Here is an 11,908-nt window from a genome sequence, read left to right on the forward strand (position 1 = left end):
AAAAAAAAAAAAAAAAAGGCCGGGCTTGGTGGCGGGCACCTGTAGTCCCAGCTACTCAGGAGGCTGAGGCAAGAGAATGGCGTGAACCCAGGAGGCGGAGCTTGCAGTGAGCCGAGATGGCACCACTGCACTCCAGCCTGGATGACAGAGCGAGACTCCATCTCAAAACAAACAAACAAACAAAAAAACACCTACCTGCATCTAAATGCTGAAGCACTACTGAAGGCACCCTAAAATGGCTGAGGAGAGGGGAGAAGCTGGATCATCTCCAAATACAGAGTCTACCAATTACTAAAGAGTTGACTGTGGGCTGGGCACCATGGCTCATGGCCTGTAATCCCAGCACTTTAGGAGGCTGAGGCAGGGGGATCACAAGGTCAGGAGTTCGAGACCGGCCTGGCCAATGTGGTAAAACCCTGTCTCGACTAAAAGTACAAAAATTAGCCAGGTGTGGTGGCAGGCACCTGTAGTCCCAGCTATTTGGGAGGCTGAGGCAGGAGAATCACTTGAACCCAGGAGGCAGAGGTTGCAGTAAGCCAAGATCGTGCCATTGCACTCCAGCCTGGGTGACAGAGATGACGTCTCAAAAAAAAAAAAAAAGATGATTGTGAATCTATGCTCAACTGTGTGCAAATTGAATTGTTGCCACATTTCTGTTCCCAACACACAGGAGCCAAATCTAAACGTCCCCATTTGTCGGGGCTGTTAGGTAATTTAGTGATACATTGCTTTAATCTATGGCTGTGAACAGAAGGTGAAAACATCTAACTTCTCTGAGACTCAGTTTTCTCCACACAAAGTGATGGAGAAAATGCCATAAGGGTCCTTCCTATCTCTAATCTCCTGAGTTCTGAAAACTGAAGGAAAAGGAGTTCAGAACTGATGGACTAACTAGTTCACGTCCCAGGCACCAGGCCAGACATTTTGCCTCTCTATTGTCTCCTCATAATGAAAATAACTTCAGTTCAGTTAAGGCCAATGCAGCCTTAATCTACTGCTGGTTTGTAAATCCGTCACTCGCCCCAACTCAAGAGCAGCTGATTCTATTTCTGTCTGACTTTCTGTGCCAAAACTCAACCCCCAGTTTGTTTGGTTTTAATAAATTTTTTCTGTTGTTACGGACATTGTGTAAAATGGAAAAAAACAAGTCTAGACTGGTTTTAGTTCAGGAAGTTAGGGCAGGGTCTCTTTATTAAAAATAAACATCCTCCTGCTTGCTTCCTTTTCACTTTTCTCACAAATCTGTTCCCAAAAGCCCTTGGAATCCGGGACTCCAACATGCAATGATTGCCCCAGATCTCTGTACTACACCTGACCCCTTTCTGAAATATTTGAAGCCGAGAACACAGGAAGTTCTCAAAGGCAACAATACAGGTTGTATGTGACACAAAATTAATGACCTGATAACTACCCTGATAGGATCTTTTGGCTTCCTATAATAAAACTTGGCACAATCATCCCAGCAAATAAGACACATTTTCAGTCTGAATCTCCTTGTGTTTTGGCACTCCCTGCCTTTCTAATTAAACATGGCGGCCTGCAACACTTCCTGTCCGTTCCAAACAGGAAGAGTTCCCTTGTCCGCCTCGCAGGGTGTGTGATGGAGGTGTGGCTCGCTTCTTCATTGTCCCGCTGCTCAAACCACTAGGGGAGCGTGAAGACGGGCAGGTTGTGGGGGTCCGGCCCCATGGCAGTGTCTAGGAGTGAATGTTTACAGCTCCTGAAGCCCCGGTGGGTGTGTGTTACAGGGTACTCTTTTAGTTTAGCCATCCGTAGTCAGTTTGCGTTAGCTCAATTAGACCCTCTACCTTCTGGCAGACAGAGGGCTTTCTGCATCCTGGGTCCTTGCCTTGGTGTACCACAAGAATCAGATCACACTTAGGCTTGGAGAACGAGTGCAAGGTTTTACTGAATGGGAGTAGCTCTCAGAAGATGGGGGAGCCAGAAGGGAGATGGTTTTCCCCTGGAATCAGGCTGATCAGTGGCCTGGACTCTCCTCCAACCCTCGGAGCCAAATTTGTATCATTCTGCTTCTGCCAGTTGGTGACCTGCAGGTGTGCCAGTGCCAGTCAGTGCATTCCTCTCGACGACCAGCTGCCTGTGGTCTGCCTGCTAGGGTCCTGGGCATTTTTTTATAGGCACAGGATGGGGGCGTGACAGGCCAGGGGGATCTTGGGAAATGCAACAGTTGGGCAGGAAATGCCTGTCCTCACCTAGGTCTGTGGGCGTGGAGCCCTAGGAAGGGACCACGCCCTCCTCTACCCAGCACTTCCATATCACCAATAGGGTATAACTCAATTCAGCGTTGAGTTTGTTTTCAGCCCTTGTCTGTTCGCCTTTGGGGTTTTCCTTTTTTTGGTGGGCCTGCCTCTTTCTTTTCTCCTCAGGGGATTTTGTGAAGTGCCATTAAAATACAAAAGCTTCTGATTAGTGAAGGACACAAGTGGCCTGCAAGAAGAAATACATCAATAAATATTTATTGTTCTTCAGCAAACACTTGGAAGACCATAATGTGGCAGTTAGGTGCAAAGGCTCTAGGATAGAGAACCTGAGTATTTACCAACCGTGTGAACCTTCACAAGTCTCATTTCTCTGTGCTCCAGTTTCTGCAATGTAAAGTGCAAATAGTAATAGAACTAACCTTATAGGCTTATTGTGAAGATTTAAATAAACAGCACAAGTTAAGCAGGTGGAAGGTGACTTGGCACAGAGCAAGCCTCCGTTATTACACTTGAGGAATATCCCAAAGCACTCTGAAGTCACATACGTCTTAAGCTTTCTGTGTTTTTTTCTGTTTCTGGTCTGTGCTAAGTCACTAGCTGTTCATTCTACCTAGAATACACTCCCCACCTTCCCTTGCTGGCAGCCTCTCATCAGTCATCAAATAGGTCTCATGGAAACTCCCCATGCTCCTGGGCTAACACATGGTGATACACCTGACTAATACAGAATTAATCACATCTTATTACTACCAGTAATTTCTATATTTGTCTATTTTTAAAAAGCATATAACACATATTGGGAACTCAATATATAGTTTAAATTTCTCTGGGGTACATCCAAACACTAGTTCCCCATAGCTTCTTTCTGCTACCCTGCTCATGCTAATCTGAAAATGTGTGAACACATGACAGTGACCAGCCAGAAAGCACAGAGCTGTCTGGGGCATGAAGAAGGTCTTTGAGCACAGAGCTGGGGGACAGCAAGTGGGGACCTGAGCCTCAGGACCAGAACTGAGCAATTCAAGAGACTCCACAGAGTTTATCTTTTCAGTTTCAAAACTTAGTTTACTTACCTTCATGAATGAATTTGTCATAACCTATTGGTTTTCTCCCCTAAGAAAGTGTGTGTGTGTGTGTGTGTACGTGTGTGTGTGTGTGTGTGTGTACGTGTGTTTCCCTAGGAAGACCATACAAATTAGCCCCCTATGGGCCAATTAACGTTTTGGAATTTAGCTAGTTAACTAAAGAACCTTTGGGAATTGTAAGCTTAGGTTAAAACAAGGCATTTACTCATATAAGTAAACAATATGAGAAAATAAAAGTTTTTTATAAATGAATGTTTTAATAATGAATAAGAATACAATAATAAATAAGAAATGAATAAGGAACAGGACCAATAATTAAAAAGGCAAAAGAGAAGACAGATAAAAACAAAAGTAAAGAGAGAAACTAAAGCTTTTTTCCCTTGTGAAGTAACAAGGCACAAAATGTGGTTTCAATATCTCCCTCTCTCTCTGTATCTCTTTCCTCTCTTCTTACGGGCTCCTAGCTAGTGTGGCTCTGGGGATGATCACAGAAGCCCTAGGAGGTAAAGGACATAAACTATGTAACCAACAATTTAGACTAATCAAATCAACAAATATTTAAGGCAGTGTGGAGTCATGAAGAGAGCTCAGATCTGAGTTCTGATCATCACCCCAGCATGTATTGGTTCTACCTCTGAGCAGGTTAGCCTTTCCAAGCCTAAAATGGAGGTAACACCCATACCTGGAAAGATTTCTGTGAATACTAGAAATAGTATAGGTAATTAGGCATTTAATAAATAATAGATATTCTCATTTTATTAGCCTAACCAAGTATATAAAGCAATGCAAATAAAACACGGTTCCTAACTTCAACCAGATTCACAGGCAATAAACCTGTGATGCATTGCATTTAAAAATAGGACTAAAACACCTCAGGTAACTGTTTCCTGAAAATCCATTAGAAATTTTTCAAAAGCAAAAGAAGAGAAAGATTCTTTAAACTTTCTGTGGGGAGGGAGCAAAATGCTTAAGGCGTATAAAAGGTTGCAAAATTTGCCTCCTAAAACAAACATGCTATAATGACTTGGCATTTTGTTAGAAGATAGATTTTTACCCAAATATTTCTCAGGCTAATTAAATGCTGTATCAGTGGTCACATGTCCACAGCAAACAGAATTGATACTGGCAGGCAAAGGCAGGAAAAGGCATTCCAGAAGAATGGAGTGGTGTAACACAAAGGACCCGGGTGTCTGAAATGATCCTGAGCTTTTAATCGCATCCCCCACAGCTACCCAGCCCCACTGGAAGAAACTCCTGACACTCTTGTTTATTTGGAGCTACCTTTCGGACTTTTTTCCATTTTCTTATAAGCTTGCACTAGGCCTAGAGGCCTATTGCTGATCTCAGCTCTCGACTTCCTGCCCCATTTCCCATCTACAGTCTCACACTCTAAGATCCAATATATAATATAGTTTCCCTGGTTCTATTCCTTGGTCCCCTTCCTTGATAACAATTTTAACTTACCTCTTACATTGTATCTGTTTCTGCTCCCTCCAGAGGACTCAGCCTGATCCCTTGAGACTATTAGGACTAGAGTTCGTGTTGAATCCTTGGTCCCTAAAGAGAGAATGGAAAAAGACATGGAAAATACAAGATATTTGTCAATTAATTTGCCCGAAGCAGAGTATTTGGGAAGTTGAGTGGTTAAAAACATTGGCAACATTTTTTGCAAAATTACAGAGTTCTTTCCACATTGCCTCTCTCATAAAATGCTTCGTGTTTGCCAAATTATATTAGCTGAGAAGACCCATGGCCCACCAAAGGCACAGTGACAGCCTGAAGCTGTGGATCGGAGGTTATGTCAGGTCGCTGAACTGCCTGTGTAGCCAAAGTCAGCCTCCAGGGTGAGAAGGATTTTCTGTTGTCTGCTTAAAGAGGAGTACAAAAGTATTTATGGCTACAGTCATGTTTCTGACAACAAACCCAATTATAAGCCAACATTAAGGAAGTGATTTAGCAATACTTTTAGTGTGTCTTGGTCAAACAACAAATATGTATTGATCGCCTACTCTGTGCAAATCAACCGAATGGACTTATGTGGTTTAAACTCTATATATATCACTCAATTTTACTGATACTGTGCAATGCATTGTTTGGTCTTATTACCGTTACTCGTGAAAAAGTCAAAAAAGAATAAGCAAAGGGAAATAATGGTCATTTCCTCCTAAAGCCTCATTTCTTTCATCTATCCCTGAATACCAAACGGTTGGTTCTATGGTGGAAGATAGGTGGGACCCATTTAGGGAAAAGGGTATTGCCATTAATTTTGAAAAAATAAATCGAAATGTTTTATTTGCATGGGATGATGACTCTCAAATTTGTATTTTCAACTAAGATTAAACACGGAACTCCTACTGCTTACTTTTTCTTTCTATCTAGATATCACAGAAACATCTCAACTCTATACTGGCTTATCTGTCTCCCTGCAAACTGTGAACTGCTCTAGATTAGCATCAATTGTGCAATCCAGAACAAAGTACCCATGCTTGACACTAGACCTTTACCCCTGCATTCGCTGGTTCACCACCACCTTCTAGAAAATTTCCATATCCCTCTTCTTTCTTCCTCTTACACTTCATCTTGGTTTAAGTCATGATCACTTCTTACCTGAGCTGCTGCAATTCCCGACCCCTAGCTGATCTCCCTACATTAACTCTTACCACTCTCTAATCTATTCTCCGCAGTGCTTCCAGATTCATTTATAAAAAATGCAATCTGTTTATGTCTCTCTTGTCCTTCTTAAAGTTCTGAATCATTTCCAATCACTTAAAGATCTGTTTAAAAAATCAGTTCTTTTGCATTTTTATATGGACCTGCCTAAATCTCCTGCCTCATCATGTGTCTTTTAATACTTTGAGCCTTGTTCCACCTTACAGCTTACATAATTACTGTTCCTTCAGCCTGTAAGACTCTCTCTTTCTTGTCTTACTTCCCCCTTTATCCATTCAACTCTCATTTATACTTCAAATTGCAAATCAAACATGCTTTTTAAGAGTTTTTTTTCTAACTCCCTAGACTAAGTCTGGATCCTCTGTCATGTACTTTCCTAACTCTCTATACTTTTCCTTCATTAACTTTATCAAATTTCATAATTGCACATTTTTATGATGATCTCATTCCACAAAACTGTGTGTCCCACCAGGGTAGTGATCTACCCATCTTGTTCATTAACACAGTACAGCACATGGATGAACATCTATTAGGGGTGGGTAGGGTAAGCTAATCCAGACAAATATCCTAATAATAAGTGAACTAAAGATTATGTGGAATCGGTGCAGACCCTCAAAGTAATTCCTCTGATGCTTCTGTTTTAGCATCTGCCACTACCTCATATAAAATTATTTACTTATTTTACTACTTTAGTGTTTGTCTCCTCTATCAAGCTGACTTCAGCTTTTTGAAACAGCATTAGAAGAAACCAGAAAATTGTGAAAAAGAAACTTCAAAGTATGAGGGAAACCAAGTTTCAAACTAAAATTGTATTTCTAACTAAACTATCATTTCAGAGGACAGACAAAATAAGTCTATTTTTAGACAATTATCGTGATTGCTTACCACTCACAAACCCCTGTTGATAGAAGCTTTACTTCAGAAAATTGTACAATGATAGAAAAAATTGAATGCAAAGAGATTGTAAGCATGCATGTAAATCAAAGCACATGATGACTGTATAAAGTATTAAGGATAATAGTGAGTAATTACAGCAGTGCTTTAATTGTCATTAAAACATTTAAACTTTCTTGTATTGCTCAAGGGGTATATAGAAGTATTGATTAATTTTTTATTGTGTTAAGAAAATATAGATGTTAATAATTCAAAGAAACTCTCTTAAAAAATTGATAAGCTGGGTGTGGTGACATTCACCTGTGATCCCAGATACTCAGGAGGCTGAGGGGAGGATCCCTTGAGGCCAGGAGTGCAAAGCTGCAGTGAGCTATGATCATATCATTGTACTCCAGCCTAGACAGCTGAGCAAAACTTTGTCTCCAAAACAAACAAAGAAATAAAAATTTAGCGATTCCTCAAGGATCTAGAACTAGAAATACCACTTGATCCAGCCATCCCATTACTGGGGATATACCCAAAGGATTGTAAGTCATGCTGCTATAAAGACACATGCACACGTATGTTTATTGCGGCACTATTCAAAATAGCATAGACTTGGAATCAACCCAAATGTCCATCAGTGACAGATTGGATTAAGAAAACGTGGCACATATATACCATGGAATACTATGCAGCCATAAAAAAGGATGAGTTCGTGTCCTTTGTAGGGATATGGATGCAGCTGGAAACCATCATTCTCACCAAACTATCACGAGAACAGAAAACCAAATACTGCATCTTCTCACTCATAGGTGGGAATTGAACAATGAGATCACTTGGACACAGGAAGGGGATCATCACACACCGGGTCCTATTGTAGAGGGGGAAGGGATAGCATTAGGAGATATACCTAATGTAAATAATGAGTTAATGGGTGCAGCACACCAACATGGCACATGTATACATATGTAACAAACCTGCACGTTGTGCACATGTACCCTAGAACTTAAAGTATAATTAAAAAAAGAAATAAAAATGTAGATATTATATGTAAAATTTACAAATTAATAAAGGGATACAATTAAATAAAGAGGTCTTACATAAACCAATAGAGATATGAAATTACTTTTTAAAAAATACGCATTAAAGGCTTAGCAAATAAAAGCACAAAATAATATCTTAGAAATAAACCAAAATATTATAATGACAATAAATGTAAATTACCTTGATTTTAAAATTCTATTGATAAGCATTAACAAGACAGTTAAATAAGATATAAGGATTTATAAAAATATAAACAAAAGCATTAGAAAATAACAGCAACCAAATACTTAGCTAAAGAAAATTGTTAAAGTGAAATTTAATTAATATAAGTTACTACAAACTTTAAGAGAGAAAGCACTGTTATAGACGAGACACATTGAATGACAACTGAAGGAAAAATTAACTGGGAGTCCATAAAAATTCTCAACTTATATGTAGTACCTAAAAGCATATCCTCAAAATATATAAAGCAACATTGGAAAAATTGAAGATTTGAAAAATCTATAATTAGGACTACAGATTTTAATCATTAATGAGCTAATCAAGCACACAAAAATAATTTAAGAAACCAAGGAAGTTTTGAGTAATACAATTAATTAATAAGCTTGCTGAAATAAGCATTTATATACTTTTGCATCCAATAATTAAAGAATAAACTTTTATGCAAATATGAAAACTTTATAAAAATTCACCATGTATTAGGCCATAAAAAGCCTTGAAAACTATCAAAGAATAAATTTAATAATCATCACATTCTCTAACTAATATGCAATAATTCTAGGAATCAATATCAAAATAGTTTAAAATCCATGCATTTAGCAAGTTATAAACACTACTAAATAATTTGTAAGTCATAAAAGAAACAATATTTAATATATTTTTTAAATTTAAAGATTTCTCTTTTATATTAACTGTACCAGAGAATAGAAAAAAGAAGAAAGTCTTCACAACCGATATTATAAGGCTAGCATAATTTTTCTATCAAAATAGGCCAAGAATAGTATTATTAAAAAAATGTATTTCAAACCTTCCTGTATCTTGTATCTTAAATGTTTCTCTTAGAGACCTCATATTAGACCTCCCCACCTAAATGGTGAGTTTGGCCCATTCACATGAATTAGAATTGCCACTATATTAGGACTACTTTCTGCAGTAAAATACTTTTTACATCATTGATGAAAGATTTTCCCATGTACTTATAATTATTTGTTTATAAGACTTTTTATCCCTCTATCAAGTATAATTTTCTTGAGGAAAGATATCAACTCTAACAGTATTTGGCATACAATAGACAGTTTGTGTTTGTAGAATAGAGCAAATGAATGAAATATTATGATTATGCTCAGAAATTCCCATCATGGATACGTTAACTTGTTTTTATAAATTCAGTTTAGCAAGTAATTATTAAGTGCTTACTATTTGCCAGGCAATGTAGCATGTGTTATATTGGAATACAATTATGAGTTGAACATAATCTTCACTCTTTAGATATCTATAATCTAATATAAACAATATATACACAAACACATAAAAATATGCACACAGAGAACTAGTCTAAGTCAAGTAAAGTCCAAGGCATGAAAGCCTCTAGTGTCCCTCTGGACAAAATCAGTTGACACCTCTAAGCCTCCATTTTCCCATAAGAACTTTATAAAAATAAATTATATTATTTATATCAAGGTAATACTTTAAACTATATTTTATAGTCATGTGCATGTGTGAATTTTTATTATAGATTTGCTCAGTTGTTTGCATACGTTTTATTCCTGGTCCTCTTCAAAGATGCCTATATAAGTAATAGAAATTGCCTTCTTTTATGCATATATTTTATTTTTTAAATATCCGTGCATGCTGTTAGTAATAATTTTTTGCCTTAAAACATCTTTTAGGCCCTAGATAGTTTAAAATAATATGCTATGGCCTATATAAATTTATTTAGAGAATCACTGAAGTGTTTTAATTTCTTTTTCTTTCTTGGTCTTTTCTTTCAGGACACTTGAAACACCTTAGTGTTCTTTAACTGCCATGTGTTTGAGCAATTAATTCTAATCTTACACCATATGGAAACCATTCCTACCAGTCAGCCTTGCCAGACCTATTCATGGCAGCTTATGCTGTTGCTATCTTTTTGTGCAACAGAAAGACACGCTGGCAAGATGAGCAGTGAGTCAGATATTTTACTTATCTTTAAACCTACACAGGAAAAATCCCAGCCAGATAAACTGTGTCTGGCCCTAGAAAGGGTGAGTCCAGTCACAAAGCATAATTTAGAGATCAAATGTAGGCACTGAGAAATCCAAACAAAATTGCCAGATTAGCTAAGGTCAAAACTGACCTCCAGTTGTTCCAGGAACATTTTGATTTTTGCACCATTGTCCATTTGATTTATTTCTGGCAACAAAACGCTAAGTGTTGAAGCGCTGCTGTTCTCAAGAGTCCGTGGTATAGAGATGAGCCAGTATTTGTATCGGAGTTCGTACTCCTTCCCGAGAACCACTGGCTTGGAAACACATATCCCCAGAAATCTTCTACCTCCCGCGCTGACCCTGTGAGAACCATCATATGGCATCGTCATCTGAGGATCAGAAGAAAGTACTGAAATGTATTCCAACAAATACAGCACAACTTCTCGGAAAAGGAAAAGTGATACAAAATCCTCTTCCTTTCAGCTATTTGGTAAATGTTCTGCAAACATGCAAAATTTGCAGAGAGCAGTCTTGGGATAGCTATACTCTTTTTCCCAAATTAACTTTTTGTTGATTACTTATAAAGAATACATACATACTTTTCTTTTTCCAACTAAAAATTGTGCTTTGTTTTAAGCAGTCTGGCATAGATAAGAGGCTTGTTTTGATGGATCAGAACAAAAAGTGGAGAAAACAAAGAAATAAAACACTACTTAATAAATATTAGCTATTCCTATTACTGTCATGAAAAAGTTATTAAATCAAGTAATTCTATCCCTTGGCAGTCTTTCAGATATTCTTGTTTTCTTTTCATCGAACTTCTAATATTCATAGCGCTCTCCTCGGGGTCGGCTTCTTTACACAATTTTATATGGCATGCATACGTCTACTCCTGCTAATCAATATGCGAAAATACAGATGCAAAGAAAAACATGTAAGGGGACACTTTATATCCACACACAGTAAGGGACTGTGTTTCTTATTTTACCCTTCCAGAGGAATTATTGCTATTCAAGTCGTTTCACTAAGATTTTTCTTTAAAAAGAGTGAATTTTTACAGGTATTTTGTCATAATTTAATTTTATGACATTATCTGGAAGCTTCTCAGGAATATTGCTATTTCATAAAAACGATAATCATTTAATTTAGCAGTTTGATTGCTGCAAAAGTCAAGGGTAAAAAATAATAGTGAAATAGCATTTTTCTTTTATTTGACATACAATGTAATGATTTAGCATTTCAAATTACAGCAATTTCCTATCTTCACAAAAGGCAGAGATGTTTCAGTTAAAGTTCTTAGACTGCTGTAGTGGGTTGTTAAGGGTAACTTCATTGAGCTTTTGTGGTGTTTAAACACTGCACTGGGTTTGTAGGATCAGCTCAGTTCAAGAAACATAAATAAGCACTTACTGTGTGCCAGATGATGTGTAAGAAATAAAGAATACAAAGATGAAAAAGATACAATCCCTGACATCCCTCGTGGAGCTTAACATTCTGCATTGAAATCCAGTAAGATCAATGAAAAAGTATCATGACTAGTATGAGAAAACTGAGGCATCTAACTGAAAATGCAATTCAGCAAGAGAATTCAAGTCTTTCTAGAGATGACAGTTTCCTAGATAATGAGTCAGAATCTTTTGGGTAAATGAGTATGGGGTGAGGAAGAAGAGGAGACAGGTGATTGTACCATGAATAGCTGGGAGGAGTGTGTGCACAAGATGGGGCACAGAAATGCCTGTAATTCAAAAAAGAAAGTATGTGCCAGTAAAGAAATAAAAGTGCTAAGGGAGGCCGGGCATGGTGGCTCATACCTGTAATCCCAGTA

At 37.8% G+C, this 11,908-nt stretch overlaps 1 long non-coding RNA gene across 1 annotated transcript; it reads right to left on the bottom strand.

Annotated features, from left to right (window-relative positions):
• Nucleotides 1-10,488, bottom strand: LOC105481763 (uncharacterized). Its single transcript, XR_987178.2, has 3 exons — nt 10,233-10,488; nt 4,772-4,864; nt 1-2,448 (listed from the first exon to the last, which is right to left on the bottom strand). It is a non-coding gene; the product is annotated as an uncharacterized lncRNA (long non-coding RNA).
• Nucleotides 10,489-11,908: the final 1,420 nt, after the last annotated feature.

This window comes from Macaca nemestrina, chromosome 10 (genome assembly GCF_043159975.1).
Source record: "Macaca nemestrina isolate mMacNem1 chromosome 10, mMacNem.hap1, whole genome shotgun sequence".
Taxonomy (NCBI): domain Eukaryota; kingdom Metazoa; phylum Chordata; class Mammalia; order Primates; family Cercopithecidae; genus Macaca; species Macaca nemestrina.